The 14,385-nt window shown below is 35.9% G+C and overlaps 1 protein-coding gene across 4 annotated transcripts in view; it reads right to left on the bottom strand.

The window, feature by feature from the left end:
- Positions 1-14,385, bottom strand: part of LOC108968662 (leucine-rich repeat-containing protein 15) — a 128,413-nt gene that overhangs the window by 73,006 nt on the left and 41,022 nt on the right. For 3 of the 4 annotated variants that reach the window (XM_018932818.1, XM_018932817.1, XM_018932821.1), the window contains exon 3: positions 10,851-10,879. The exons of the other annotated variant lie outside the window; for it this stretch is intronic. The gene's annotated coding sequence lies outside the window, so the exon portion shown is untranslated. The remainder of the gene's footprint in view (positions 1-10,850; positions 10,880-14,385) is intronic. 4 annotated transcript variants of the gene reach the window in all.

Genomic DNA, 14,385 nt, shown 5'->3' with positions numbered 1-14,385 from the left:
CTTCCTCAATTGATGCGCCAGCGGTAGCAATATTCTCGAAACTAAGGACACTTCTTTGTCTCACTGTCACGGGAACATTTTGTACTATGCCTGTGGATTTTTCTACTACGGAGATTATGAGGATCACAAATTGGATATGGTGCTCTTAAAGTTGAGGCAACTGACTCTGAATTTCGGTAGTAAATTTTTATAATTTCGACTCGTTTTTGGATAGTATATCTTTCCATGATGAAATGGCAAAACCTTACTGAAGAGAAATATCAAAATGTCATTGTACCAAATTTTTTAAGAAAAGAAAGCAATCTGAAGAAGTAACGAAGATCAAAGTGTAACTGAACATTTCATACTCTGTGTGATAACTTCAATGCTGGTTGAATCGTATACAGAATTTTAAAGTTTGTTATGTGGTAAGTAGACGTGCTTGTCACTAGATTTCACCCATTTTCATGGTAACTAATAGAAATGCTTTGGGTAACCGAAGATACCGAATTTGGTTAAAATTGGTAAAGTAGCTGCAGAGATGCAGAGTTTCACCTAAATCTGCCCATTGTCCATTTTTTGCAACTTCGCATTTGTAATATAAAACCGTTGTTCTCTCAAAGTTCTTTGTTGTTCTCCCACGTTCCATAATAATTTCTAAATTTTATATAATAGTAAACAAAAAATTTCATTTGAGAATGCATTTGAAGCGTTCCACAAGTTCAAATTGGCAGTTAATCTTTAAATCAGCAGAAATAATGGTTTTATGGCTTTTTTTTTTAATGAAAAATCAGCTTTTAAAAATGCGCTAAAACATATTGTAAGCGTTATTGCAACAGCGTCAGTTGACACGAAACGTGACAATGGCGCGACATGTTGGTGCCAAACCGCATTTTGCTGTTGCTGTCGTCTGTTGACTGGTGTTACTCGAGTGGTTACACATTTGTTTCGCACTTTTAATGAACAAATGAAAATTCAAGTGTGTGTATATGTGGGTGAAATGCGAATATGAAAATAACGAATGCATAAACGCATTTATTTGTTGCGATTAAGAAGTTTGAATGTCATTTAAATAACACAATTTTATATAGATATTGCAATGAGTGATTCAAGAAGAGGTACATTTTTCAATATCCTTTTTTTGGCAGATCACGCGTAAATCGTGTCAAGATGTCATGTTTTGTTGGGTATTTTATCATGAAAAGACTGATGCTTGAGCAATGTCTATAGGTCGTTCAACTTTATTACGAATATTCACGTTCGGTAAAGAATGTGTTTCGTGCGCTTCGCTCATCTTATGGTCAACATAATCGACCTACTGAGCGTGCTATGCGCAACACCATCACCCATCTTGAAGCCGAGCATTCATTATGGATTATATTCGTCCGAATGTCCAGCGTGCAGTGAAGAAAATTTAGCATCTCTAGCTGAGAGTGTACACGAACACCGTGGAGACTCCATTCGATGCCGTTCGCAGCAACTCGAACTAACGTTTGGAATGACTTGACGCATTTTCATCGGGATCTTAAATTAAAATCCTACAAACCACAGCTTGTGCAATAACTGAAGGCGCTTGTCCTCTCCAAGCGCCATCGCTCGCTTTATGGGTTGTTGAAAAGTTCCAAGAAGATCCAACGTTTTCATGCCACATTTTGTTCACGGATGAGACCCATTTCTGGCTGAATTGATATGCAAGCAAGTAAAATTGCCCCATTTGTAACGAAGAGGAGATTAAGGAGCTGCCATTTCATTCAGAAAAATTAACGGTTTAGTGTGGTTTGTGAGCCAGTGGAATCATCGATCCATATTTCTTCAAAAATGATGCCGACGAGAACGTAATCGTCAATGGCGATCATTGTGGTGCAATGATAATCGACTATTTGATTACTAAAATTGAAGCTCATGATCTCGGCGTCATTTCGATTCATCGCATCTATCAATGGACTTACGGATAGAACAATTCGGTGAGCAGATAATTTCAAGTTTTAGGTCGGTCGATTGGTTAGCAAGATCGTGTGATATCACACCATCAGACTTTTTGCTGTGGGAATATGTAAAGTCTGAAGTCTATGCGGACAATACTGGTTCGAATCGGACCTTGGATCAAAATATTACGCGAGTCATTGCCAGTTACCAATCGAAATGCTTGAATGAGTCTTCGAAAATTGGTTTTAACGGATGTAACATCCGAGAACATTTGAAAAATAATTATCAAAGAATTTTCTTTCGAATGATAATACAAATTCCCCATTAAATTTAAAGTTTCTGTATATTTTCTTTGAAAAGTAGGGAACCTCGCAATGCATCACCCTTTATATGCATGTATGCGTGTATGTATATATTAATTGGTACGTGTAGTAGTCGCTTTCATTCGCTTCATTTGGTTCGCTTAGTTCGTATGGCAACTATATGTTATAGTTACTCGATTTCTTCAGAGATTGCAATCTCTTCTTGTGTTTGTTTGGCTTGACCACCCTGGTTTGCAATACAGATTTAGAGCTATGATATACTTATATATACTACACATTAAGGCTCTCAAACTCATCCCAAGTCTGCTGATTTGAGTTTAAAGTAAAAAAAAAACTGCATAAATACTTTATTAAGCATTTCCGTTCGAATTCAAGTGTATACTGAGCTCACTCTTTGAAATCTCAACATATTTGTTAATAGGATTGTGTTGTTTTTCAATATTTATGATATTTGCAAAATAATCGAAAATGCATGTTTACCTATAATGTTTTCTAATGGCAATCAGCCACATGCTTTTTAATTCCCAACCGCATCATTGTTTTTAAATACCCGTAAATTAATGTGAGCAATATAAAATGCAAATTCGTGGTTAAAATTTCTGACAATTAAAATTAATACACATTATGGTGTTCCATAAAAGTAGTATGCATTTAAATACGGAACCCTCTGCGAAATGAACATTTTGGTATGCTCTAGACATCAGTGACTAGATCACCTCTGGCGGTTCTACAAGAGTATGCTCCGGTCTTGAAACCTGCTGTTAGACGCTGCATCTTTAGTACAGGTTTCGAGCATTAGCAATGTCAGCCAGCTTGTCAAGTTCTTCGTACTCACGCGCCTCTTTTTTTTTTGTCTGCAAATGCGTCTTGCTTCACTCTTCAACTCTCGGTATCTATCTTATCTCACAAGTGTTGTATCATCGTATTCTTTTGCGTTTTCCGAAAACCAATAGTTTCTTTTGCAACCGCAAGTATGGAGCTTAAAATGAAGTCCCACAGTTTCCTTATACCGAGTTGCTGACGGGTGCTCTCGGGGAGCAGGAATGTAAGTCGAGTGGAAAATTGTCTAAACGTCTAAATACTGGAGACTTGTCTTCCGTCTGTCACAACATTATCGATCTGGTTGGTGGCTTTTTGATCCGGAGACAGGCAGGTAGCTGGATGAATTTTTCTATGCTGAGATTTAGTACTACATACATATAACCATGTTTCGGCAGTTAAGTGCCACCCTAATAAATATAAATGAAATCTCATTTCGCGCTGCTCATATTTCACTAAAAAATTTACCATCAATTATTAATGAAGCCTCTTCAAATAAAATCACATTAAACACTAGTCAATTATTTGCCGAAGTGAACGTTATGCGCCGAGCATGAATGATTCATAATTAACAGATAAAACTAATGGCAAATGCTAATTAGTATTAAATTACAGGGGGGTGGGTATTTTTCAAATAAATATTACCAATAAAAACAATTCCAATAAAATATTTACAGAAAAAATAGTAATTGAATATTAATTTGAGTTGTAAATAGCAGCTGACTGACGCTTAACGGTAATTGAATTGCGCCGCAGTGGGAATATCGCACACACACATACACACACACACACACTGATGCATTTGTATGCCTTAATTACACTAATTTCGTTGAGTGCTAGATGTGAAAAATTTGCAATTGCCACACATGCGCATGCACACACACACACACATGCCTGCCAGTGGCAACAAAAACTTCATTGCAATTAGTTGCAAATATTCAGTAAAAATTTCTAAATGAGCGGCAGTTTTTGTATTTTTGTTTTGTTTTTGTCGTTCTTTATTTTTATACTTTAAGTATTGTTGTGTGTGTTTTTATTAGAATCGCTGCAATTTTGTCCTTTTCATTTAGTTCTTTGTGTTTAAATATTTCGAACTTTTTCCTTTGATTTTCTTTTTTCTACGCATTAATGTAGTCATTGTGTTCGCTGCACCATTAAATGCATTGTTGTTGCGGTTTTGTGTTGTTGTTGCTATTGCCTACAACCATTCATGACACATTTGTATACACGCATTGTCAGTATTGTTGGTGTAATGAGTGGCATATGCGGTTTATAATTAATATTCATGAAAGTGAAATAATGGAAAATTGTCAGCTTAAAGGAAATTACACTTAAAAATATAGCTATTTTTCCAATTTCGATTTTCAACATTCTTTGTTGAAAATTTTCATCAATTATTTACAGCAGTAAGTGCATTAATAAATTCCTAATACAATAATTGGTAATTGGAGTATGAAAGATTTTTTTATTCTTTCAGTAGGATACCGGCCTTACCTATTTTTAGGAGGCATATGGAATTTTTTTACACATGCAATAGCGCTTTGGATATCGAAAATATTTTGTATGAACTTGTATGAACTTATTGGGATTTATAGAAAGGCTTAATATGTTAGAAATCATATATGGTTCCTTTAAGAGTAATGTGTGAAAAACCTAAGCCCATTGTAAGTAAAGTGATTACACTTCGTTAGTGTGGTTTTAGACCGAGCAAATACACTATAGATCACATTTTCACAATACGCTAAAGCTTGGAGACAACCCTGACAAATGGATCAACATCTATGAACTTTTTGTCGATTTGAAAACCTCACTCGACAACACTGGTAGAAGCTATCTCTTCGACGCCATGTCTAAATTTGGTATATGGTTGTGCTGAATTACGTCGGGCACAACCATCAACTCCGCGAAATTCGGGAATCGCGAAAGACCATTCGATACCACACGAGATTTTAGACTGAGTGTTTCCTTTCGCGCAGCTTTTTCAATATAAAGCTAGAAAATGTGATGCCCCACTGCAATGTTTACACTTAAAGTGCTACTGGGGTATACAGATGATTTGGAAGTCGTAGGCCTTAATAATAAAGCCATCAGCGAATTTTCATTATTTTCCTAGAGAAAGAAGCGAAAGAGCTTGGTATAGTGGTAAACGAGGCAACACAAAGACCTGAAGGTTATACAAAAATGGTTCCTAGCGTCTTAGGAATTACATCACGGTTGGCTTAAGGGCTTTGTTTATCTCAGAAGCAGCAAGAACTCTTCCAATATTCTCATTTAAGCCTGGAGATCAAGCGCAGATTAACTCTTGCGAAGGCTGTTAGCTTTCCACTTTTTACAACAAACTGCTGCCGCAAGGTCATGAAAGCTCCAAAAAAAATTTTAGAAAATGTTGCCTTTTATTTTTCGTGCTTCGAGAACAAATTGTAATTGTCGAAAGTCACTCAATTAAGATCTATATAGTTTTGCATGCATTTGAACCAATTGTTGAAACACTTTTTCCACTTTAATTGAGATATCTACAAAACATGCCTCCTGAATGCATCACCCGCCTCTTCAGTTGTCGAAAAACTTTACTGTTTTGCGTTGTTCCAATGTTGTGGTGCACAGCATCAATAGTTTTCGGCCCCACGACTGATTTTGGAAGACTTTCACTAAATTCGTTTTAGAGTGATCTACGACCTCGATTGGATTCACCATACCATCGATAAACATTTGTTCCTGATGGATCTTCGTTATCAAAAATTTAATTATGCTCATATATGCACTCTTAATGAGTTACTACATTTTTCAGCTGAGAAGAATATTGTAAGTTACTGTAAATAACACAAATAGCGCTCGTACGTCGAAAAGTTCTGAGTTTGCATACCAATAAAATAACGAATAGCAACCGCCCGACATAAGCTGAAAATACTCGTAAAACAATCGATGAAAAATAAACGAATGTTGAGAGATGTAAGGAACAAGTAAAAAGCACCTGAAAGTGTGAAACATGCAAAAAAGCAGCGGCAACACCTTTTTGCTGCACATTGTGGGGAGGCAAACAAAAAGTGAATGTAGAGAGGGGAGTGCGATAAAATAGCTGCAACATGCTGCAATGTCGTTGATAAAAAAGCAACAATAAATAGTGAGAATATGCGACAATAGCGGCGAAACACAGCTGTGGGCTACAACTCATTACTCTACACCTGACTCACCGCCATGACACAATGCGCCCCACTTTGCTGCTGGCAATTAGAGAACAATCGAAAAAGTAAATTGTGTTAGTTTACATAATACGCCATTGAGCGGTGCATAACGGTTTAACATAGTGGCACATACATATCTAGATTATAATTAGTAGCTTTAGATTAGCCAGAGAATACCTTTTGATAACCTACCATAATGGATGAGTACTTCGAAAAAGCGGGGCAATATAGTACAAACCGTTAACACTGTCTTATCTTTCACTGTGTGAAATTGCTTTTGCTACATCTACCAGAACTATCAATTATCGGTTTTCTTCTTTTTTCCATTTGATGCAAACTTATTAACGAGAGCAAGAAGTAGTAACATTTTCCTCCACCTGGTTGCACACCTTCATGAGATTGTTTCTAGCCTTCATTTATTACATATTGCGCTGAAAGAACTACATAGTAATTCTCAATCAACTCAATGGCTCATTGAAGAAATATAATCGGCTTTTGTATTCATTAGTCAGTGCTGATTTGAGTAATACGTCTGATTTCATACCCAAGTCTATGCACCTTTTGTTGTTGTTAAATGATTGATAATTGTTCATAAAAGCACAGACAATAAATAATTGATTAGATCATTCAGGTACGCATACAGTATGTACCACATATTCCAGTACAGTCGTGTTGTTAGTCACAATGTGTCAATTGTTGTATGTCGCATAATAACTGTATACCTTTTTTTACGTTTGTAAATACTTAGATTGTATGACAAACGGCTTTTTGGCAGAATATACAATTAATTTACATAAAATACACGCGCTCATATAGTAAATCTACTAAATGGTTTGTAATTTTCAATTAATTGCAGGGTTACGCACTATAACGCAAATAAGTTGGCTTGTTATCAATATTGAGTCAAGCTAAAATGTCTTATTCATCTCTATTCTCTATCGTCGAATTTTTTCCGTTGAATCTTCCTTTGAAATCCAGTTTATGAGTTCAAATGCAGTAATTCTACAAACTTCTTCACTGCAATTATGGTTAGAAATGGGGACTTAACATAATTCCGGTCTAAAGATCGTGTCAGGATCGGAAAGGACTTCTCCGAGCCGTTCGATACCAAACTAGGTTTCAGACAAGGCTACTTCTACTGCTAGAGAAAATAATTCGTGGTGCAGAGCTCATTTGAGCAGATACAATCTTCTATAAGAGCGTACAGCATGCTGGCGTACGCCGATGATATTGACAAATTGGCCTCAAGATCAGCGGCGTCAGTTCTGCTTTTTCCAGACTGGATAAGGAAGCGAAGAAAATGGGTCTAGTAGTGAACAAGGGCAAGACGAAATATCTCATGTTATCAAACAAACAGTCGACTTGGCTTCCACGTCACTGTTGACAGTCGTAACTATTAACAGCAACAACAATGCCAACGTCGAAATCCAACGCAGAATATCTCTTACCAACAGGTACTACTTCGGAGTGAATAGGCAATTGAGAAGTGAAGTCCCCTCTGTACGAGATGTACATTGATATAGTTCATTGAATTAACACACAACGTCTACGTTGGCTATATCAAATGGATGAAAACACTCCAGCTCCGAGAGTATTCGACGCAGTACTCACCGGGGAAGCAGAGGAGGAGGCAGACCTCCACTCCGTTGAGAAGACCAGGCGAAGAAAGACCTGGCTACACTTGGTATCTCCAAATAGCGAAAAAGAAGCACGACTGGCGCGCTGTTGCTGACTCGGCTATAACCGCGTAAGCGATATCTACGTCAATAAAGAAGAATATATGTATCTGTTCAATAACTATATAAGATTATAGATAGAAATTCATTGAGGTTTTCACTGCGACCTATGGTCTATTGTGCCCTTTCCCACATCAAATATGGTGACAAAGGTCCAGCATTCTGAACACTACCATAAGCCTGCTGGGCGCCATGGAGATGATGTGACCTCTGTCCACGTAGACGTATCCAAGGGCCTTGAGCCTGTTTCTATAAATTGCTGGACAAGTGTTTTTTAACCTGTAGTGCACAGTATAGAGAGCGACAAGGTGACGAAATGTGTCTCGAGGGAAGTTGATAAGTTTATATTTCTAAACTAGGTTGTAACCTTCCAATTGCTGCTTGGCGTGGCGCCTTTCTGTTGCCTGCTGCCAGTGCCATTTTCTCCTCACTCTCACCTCCGTGCGGAGCAATTCCTTTATGATGTGAGACCCTACCGCAATGGGAGTTCAGCCTTCCTATACATACTCCACTAATAACGATTTGACTTCATAAGCTAAGATCGCTTTTCGTACTCGTACCGCTTGACGATCGCTAAGTAAAGCGATGTACAGGTTGCGATTATTGTATAGAAGATTAGTTCTATAACTATGTTATTGACGCTCTTTCTATTAGCGACATTATTCCTATACATTTTTTATATAAGGAACATTATAAAATTTATCCATAACTTGCCGCACTGATTTGTATAAGTGCTATATGTTTAAACACCTGTGCAAGCACCAGTGTTCAAATAAGCACGTAAATATGTGCAATGAATGATGACGTTTATGAGTTTTGTGTAGCAATTATCAAAACAATTATATTTTGCATTAAAATGCATTCTCATCTAAACTCATATATAGGGTGCCACAGCACGTTGCATGAAGTAATGAAACTCAAAACTAACAGAGTATGAGTTTAGAGCAGCCTCAATAGTATTGAAATCGTAGAACGTTAAAACAGACGTATCTTCTATCAAATAGTCAATTGAAGAGAGTTTCTCGGAAAGAAGATTTTTACTGAGGGCGCCGTGATAAGAAATAAATTTTACGATATTGGGTAGATGGAGTCTTTTGCAAAAAATTAAATACAAATTTTGGAAGAATTTGAAGAGAAATACGAGCATACCTTACAACAAAGATACAAATGGAAAAAACCGATGAGCAATATTAAAGAAGAACTAATTGTGTTGATAAAATAAAAACGAGACTTCTCATCCAGTTAAAATACCCATAGAAATAAAAATGTAAATAAGTAGATAAAGGTTATGATGGAATGGTGAGAGCGATAATCATTCAGACACAAGATAGTACTGTAAAAAGGCATATCAGTAAAATATGTCCACTCTACTCAGAAAAAGAAAGAAAACAGTTTCCAACAAGAAGAAAACAAAATCTTATAGAAGCAGTGAGAAAGTTGCAGGAGATTGGTAGCATTTACTGCAAAGGCAATGAAAACGTATATGACGTCAATAATAAAAATTTGTATATCGCTGATCTCATGACTGGTAAGCCCTCCATACAAAAAGGTAAAGAATTGCGCGAAAAATTGATGCAAGCTTTACAAAGTGCAGGCTTTTATTTGAGCAAATGGTTATCAAATAGTCTCGAAATAATGGATGAGCATACACGGGACTATAATGAAATTATTCAATTCGTGGAAATGGATCCAGTATACTTGATGATGGAAATATGTCGCTTAAGACACACACCTTGGCAGCAACGCACTTGTCAATTTTGAAGTTTCATAAAAACTGATAGCTCTCACTCGAGCTTTACGCTCTCACCAGCGAGTCATATAGACAACAGTTTTCGTAACTTAAAATGTTTGCATGAAACATTGCTATCTCTTGAAATCAGTTGTTGTAACACTCTGTATTTGCAAATTTACTCCTATAATATGTAGGTACAGCTGTATGCAATTTGTACAAAATGTAACATTTACGTGAACAAATCGAACGAAATTAATTATAATATAAATTGTTTACGGAAAGTGCATTTTGTCCACACTCATACAAATATATATATACATATGTACATACATTTGTATATTTGCACTTATGCATTATTGCATTATTTCCTTTATTTGTAGGCAGATCGATTTAATATGCATTAACGCGCAATAATCGCTTTTAGGCATTGTCGTGTTTGTTTATTTCTATTATTATGGATTTATCTGATTTTAGTTGCTTTTGTTTGGTTTTCCAATGTAAAATGTGTGCTTAAAATTACAAATCGAAGGATTATGAGTAAATTACCGCATTTCTATTAAATTTGTTTGGCAAACGTGTGAAAGTATGAACACAAGAACAAACAAACAATTTTGAAGAAARTTAAATACATCGACAATTTTTAACATATGTGCGCCTTTGAATTTTGATGGAAAAACTTGACAGATCTTAATACATTCAGATACATAAATTCGTTGTGATAAGAGTTTACAATTTTGATGGAATAATTGTAATTTTATATATTTTACATGTGGTAAAATATTTCATTATTATTAAAAAAAAAAAAAAAATCATGCTTTAAAATGTTGGTCAAAACAGTGAAACCCTAAAAAAACGTTTACTTTGGTTGCACCGTAGCTATAAAATACCGTTCACAAATACAAAATATTCCTTACAAAAACTCTGAACAGTTTGTTTATATGCTATAGTGATTCGATCTGAGCAATTTCTGCAGAAATTACATCATTGTTCAGGCAATAATCCACACCAAATTTCATCAGAATAACTCGTCAAATAAAAAAGTTTTCCATACAAGTACTTTATTCCGATCATTTAGTTGCATGACAACTCGAAAATCGGCCGTCCCGACAAATAAGAAGCTTCTGGTTGAGAAAGTGGCAAAAAGAATGCTCACCATTAAAAGTCTGAAGAATTCGCAGATAACTGTAAGAGAAGAATAGCACCTTTAAGAATTATATTATTTAGAATTAAAAAAGCTGAAAATTCAGTATTACAACAATAAAAACTTAAATTAAAAGTGTGTCTACATAATAATAATATATAACTTATCAGCATTTTCGGATGACTTTTAGTGTTTCTGTGACTCAAAATATATTTTACCTATGTTAAAGGTTACATGGGTGTACGGGTTTCAAAAATCGATTTTTTTTCATTGCCTTATTAAATTCTACAACACCTCTAGAATGTGGTCCTAAATTTCCAAGTTGATACGAGCAATACTTTCAGAGATACAGTTTTGGCCACTCGAGGCCAGCTGCGATAAGACCGCCGTTTTTTAACGCGTTACTCTCGAAGCTGTGGTTTTTGAAGTTGCTTGGTAAGATTTTTCGAGAACTACTCCACCGATATTCATGTCTTTACTCAGATCTTTGAGATACAAAAAAAAAAAAAAAAAAAAAAAAAAAAAAAAAAAAAAAAAAAAAAAAAAAAAAAAAAAAAAAAAAAAAAAAAAAAAAAAGGGCTTGGATGAAGGATGTCGAAATTTTCACTGAAAATATAATATTTTTTTAGAAAAATATCTGTCAAAAATTTAATTTTCAGTGTTTTTTCTTTCGACCAAGTTCTTAGGAAAAAGTTTTAACTAAAACACGTATTTTTGCACTTTAGATGATACTTGGAGGAGTTATGTTGTCAACGCGGTCGAACCTTATTTCCGAAATTTTTTTCCAAAAATTTCAAAATTTTCATGTTAATAGTATATGTTGATAACAATAAAAAAATTCTTATAAAATACTGCATTTTCTATATGAGAAAAAAATGTTCAAAAAATGTGGTTTTTTACCCGAGGCAAACCATGTAATGAAAAGTTTTCAGAACTAATAAATCGCAATGAAAACGCTTTGGATATATTATATGAATCTTGACGGATGATGCCTATAACTCGCTGATTCATTACTTGATTGTGCAATTTTTGTTTTATAGAATATATAAATCTTATCGAGAACAAATGAAAGTTTTGTCTGTGAAGTCATCTGAGGCTTACGAACGAGCTGTTTTGACAAGTTGCAGCATAGAGAAAGGGGTATTAAAAGAGTACCTTGGTGTGAGCTTGAAAGTAGCTAATTAGGAGGTATTGTGTTACGGTTGCTTGCATGTAATGGATCGAATTCTCATGACAACAAGTTTTGATACGTTTGGATTTATGGATTTTAGCCGCTTACAAAAAGGTCAATTCTCAGAGCTAAATTTGTGGAACTCGTAAAATTATGAATTGTGTCATCACGCTCTCAAGAATTTTTGTGTTGGAATTTTTCATTGCACTGGCGAAGTTTTGACATTATAATAAACTTCAGGAATATCGTTGCTTATTAACACTCTCATGGTTAGTTTAGTATATGTCGTTTGTTTGTTCGATTCACTCCAACACAAAATTGGATAAATAGTACACAGTTATTAAAACAGAACCCTTTAATCCCTAGTACCGTGAACAATTTCGCTCCTATGGACTTAAAAAATATATATGAGCGGGTGGTTTTAGAGGGAGCCAAAAAAAGACGATAAAAACAGCATGTGCGGCAAATGTTCTATGGATCATTCTGAACAACTTTGTCTGAGGGTCTACAATCGGTCTCGCCTCTTAACCTTTACCTCTTCGCTGAAAACTGCGATACAAAATGGACGGAACAAGTAACTTTACTTCAAATGAGTGCCAGGCCACAAAAGCGTCGAAGGCAATGAAATAGTGGACGAGATACCAAGAATGGTGTGCGGCTGACTACCGAAAACGTGATCAACATTGGAAAACCCATGATTTGCCTATACGATCGCGAGAGAAGAGCATAGTATAGAAACTAAAAATCCGATGGAACGCGTTAGCAGGGTCCCAAACTGCAAAAGTCATTTGCAAAACGGTAGATCAGAAGTGCACAAAATTCCTATTGGCACTCGATAGAAGAAACTGATCGGAATACTAACTGGGCACTGTCTGGTGTTGACACACACCCGCAGGATGAGGCTGACAGAACGAAAAGACTGCAAAAAATGTCTACAGCACGCCGGCAGGGAAACATGGAGCATCGCTTGTGCACTTGTCCTTCAAAACTACGCTTTAAGCATCTAGGCTCCCCACGGTATGATACACTGGAGGCGGTATCGATGGTGAGGCCGCAGAGTCTGTTAAAGTCGCGTCAAGCGCAGGCATCCTGAACGATGAACTTCATCTGGTAACGCAAAGCACCAAACTAGTCTATGTGTGGCTTATTGGCTAACTAATCTAACCTAACCTAATATACATACTTACATGTTATGTACATTTCGGCGAGAACAAAATTTTGCCGCCACACACACAACTAAATATAAAATTGTATATACTTGTATGTATGTATTGCAAATATGCAAATTTATGCAGTGGCCAATCAAACAACAACAACACATTCCAGTCGCTTATTTATATGCTTGAAGCGATGCCAGATTTCATGCGATTTGTTTGCATAACGGTTAATTCAATATTCGTTGTATTTATTTATTTAAATGTTGATTACCTTGCGGGTGTTGCCATATTTATAGCGAAACAAAAGCACAAATAAATTTTTGAAATTAGCTACATTTGGCATTTAAGGCTTGCCACGGCTGCGTTTAAGGCGCGCCAATGTGCATTCTACGTCCAGGAATGCAAAGCGCATAGGTCATTGCTGTTGTTACACTTGCAACGCACACACACACATACACACAGAAACTAATGCGCCTGACATGCATACTTGAATATCGCGCTTGCTCGCTCATTACTTACGCAGTTAGATTAATAATATACAATTTCGCACGTGCCACGACACTTGAACACCCTTACGTGGCAATAGAAAATAGAAAAAAATTGAAGAAAATGAAAAATAAATTGCAGTAAAATAGAATTTATGACAAAAGCTGACACTTGAGCAAAACTCATAGCTCAACGCATGCACGCTCATCCATTTGTAATGCGCGCTCGTTCGCTGTCAACAAGTATGTGTGTGTGTGTGTGTTAGTGGGTGGTTTTCGCATTTACGGAGTGTGTGTGTGTGTGGCATTAGTATGACTAACAGGTGCTGATGATTCTTGAAACTTTAGACAAGTCAACCAGGCGTTGCCGAGACAAGACTTAATGAATTTCTCTCGGGTTTTAATCACTTGTAGACGCGTTTAGCTGTAATTCTGTGAGTTGAATTGCAAATTCTCATTTTGCCGCACACTTACGTAAGCACAGTTTATGGTGAAAATTTGTGAAATTTCATTTATGTTTGCAAAACTAAGATGATGCTTTCCAACTCCAACTGTTTAGGGGTATACACTCTTGTTCCTTTTTTTTTTTTTTTGTTTTTTTATTACCATTTTTTTTTTATAAATGGCAATTCTTTTTTTTTTTTTTTTTTTTTTTTGTATTATTTTCTGATTTAAAAAATTCTGAATGCTACAAGAGATTTCCAGTTCACAAACCCAAAATAGTTTCTCTCATC

This window comes from Bactrocera latifrons, unplaced genomic scaffold (assembly GCF_001853355.1).
Source record: "Bactrocera latifrons isolate USDA-ARS-PBARC rearing strain unplaced genomic scaffold, ASM185335v1 scaffold_223, whole genome shotgun sequence".
Taxonomy (NCBI): Eukaryota; Metazoa; Arthropoda; class Insecta; order Diptera; family Tephritidae; genus Bactrocera; species Bactrocera latifrons.
This window is presented reverse-complemented; position numbering and strand designations above follow the sequence as displayed.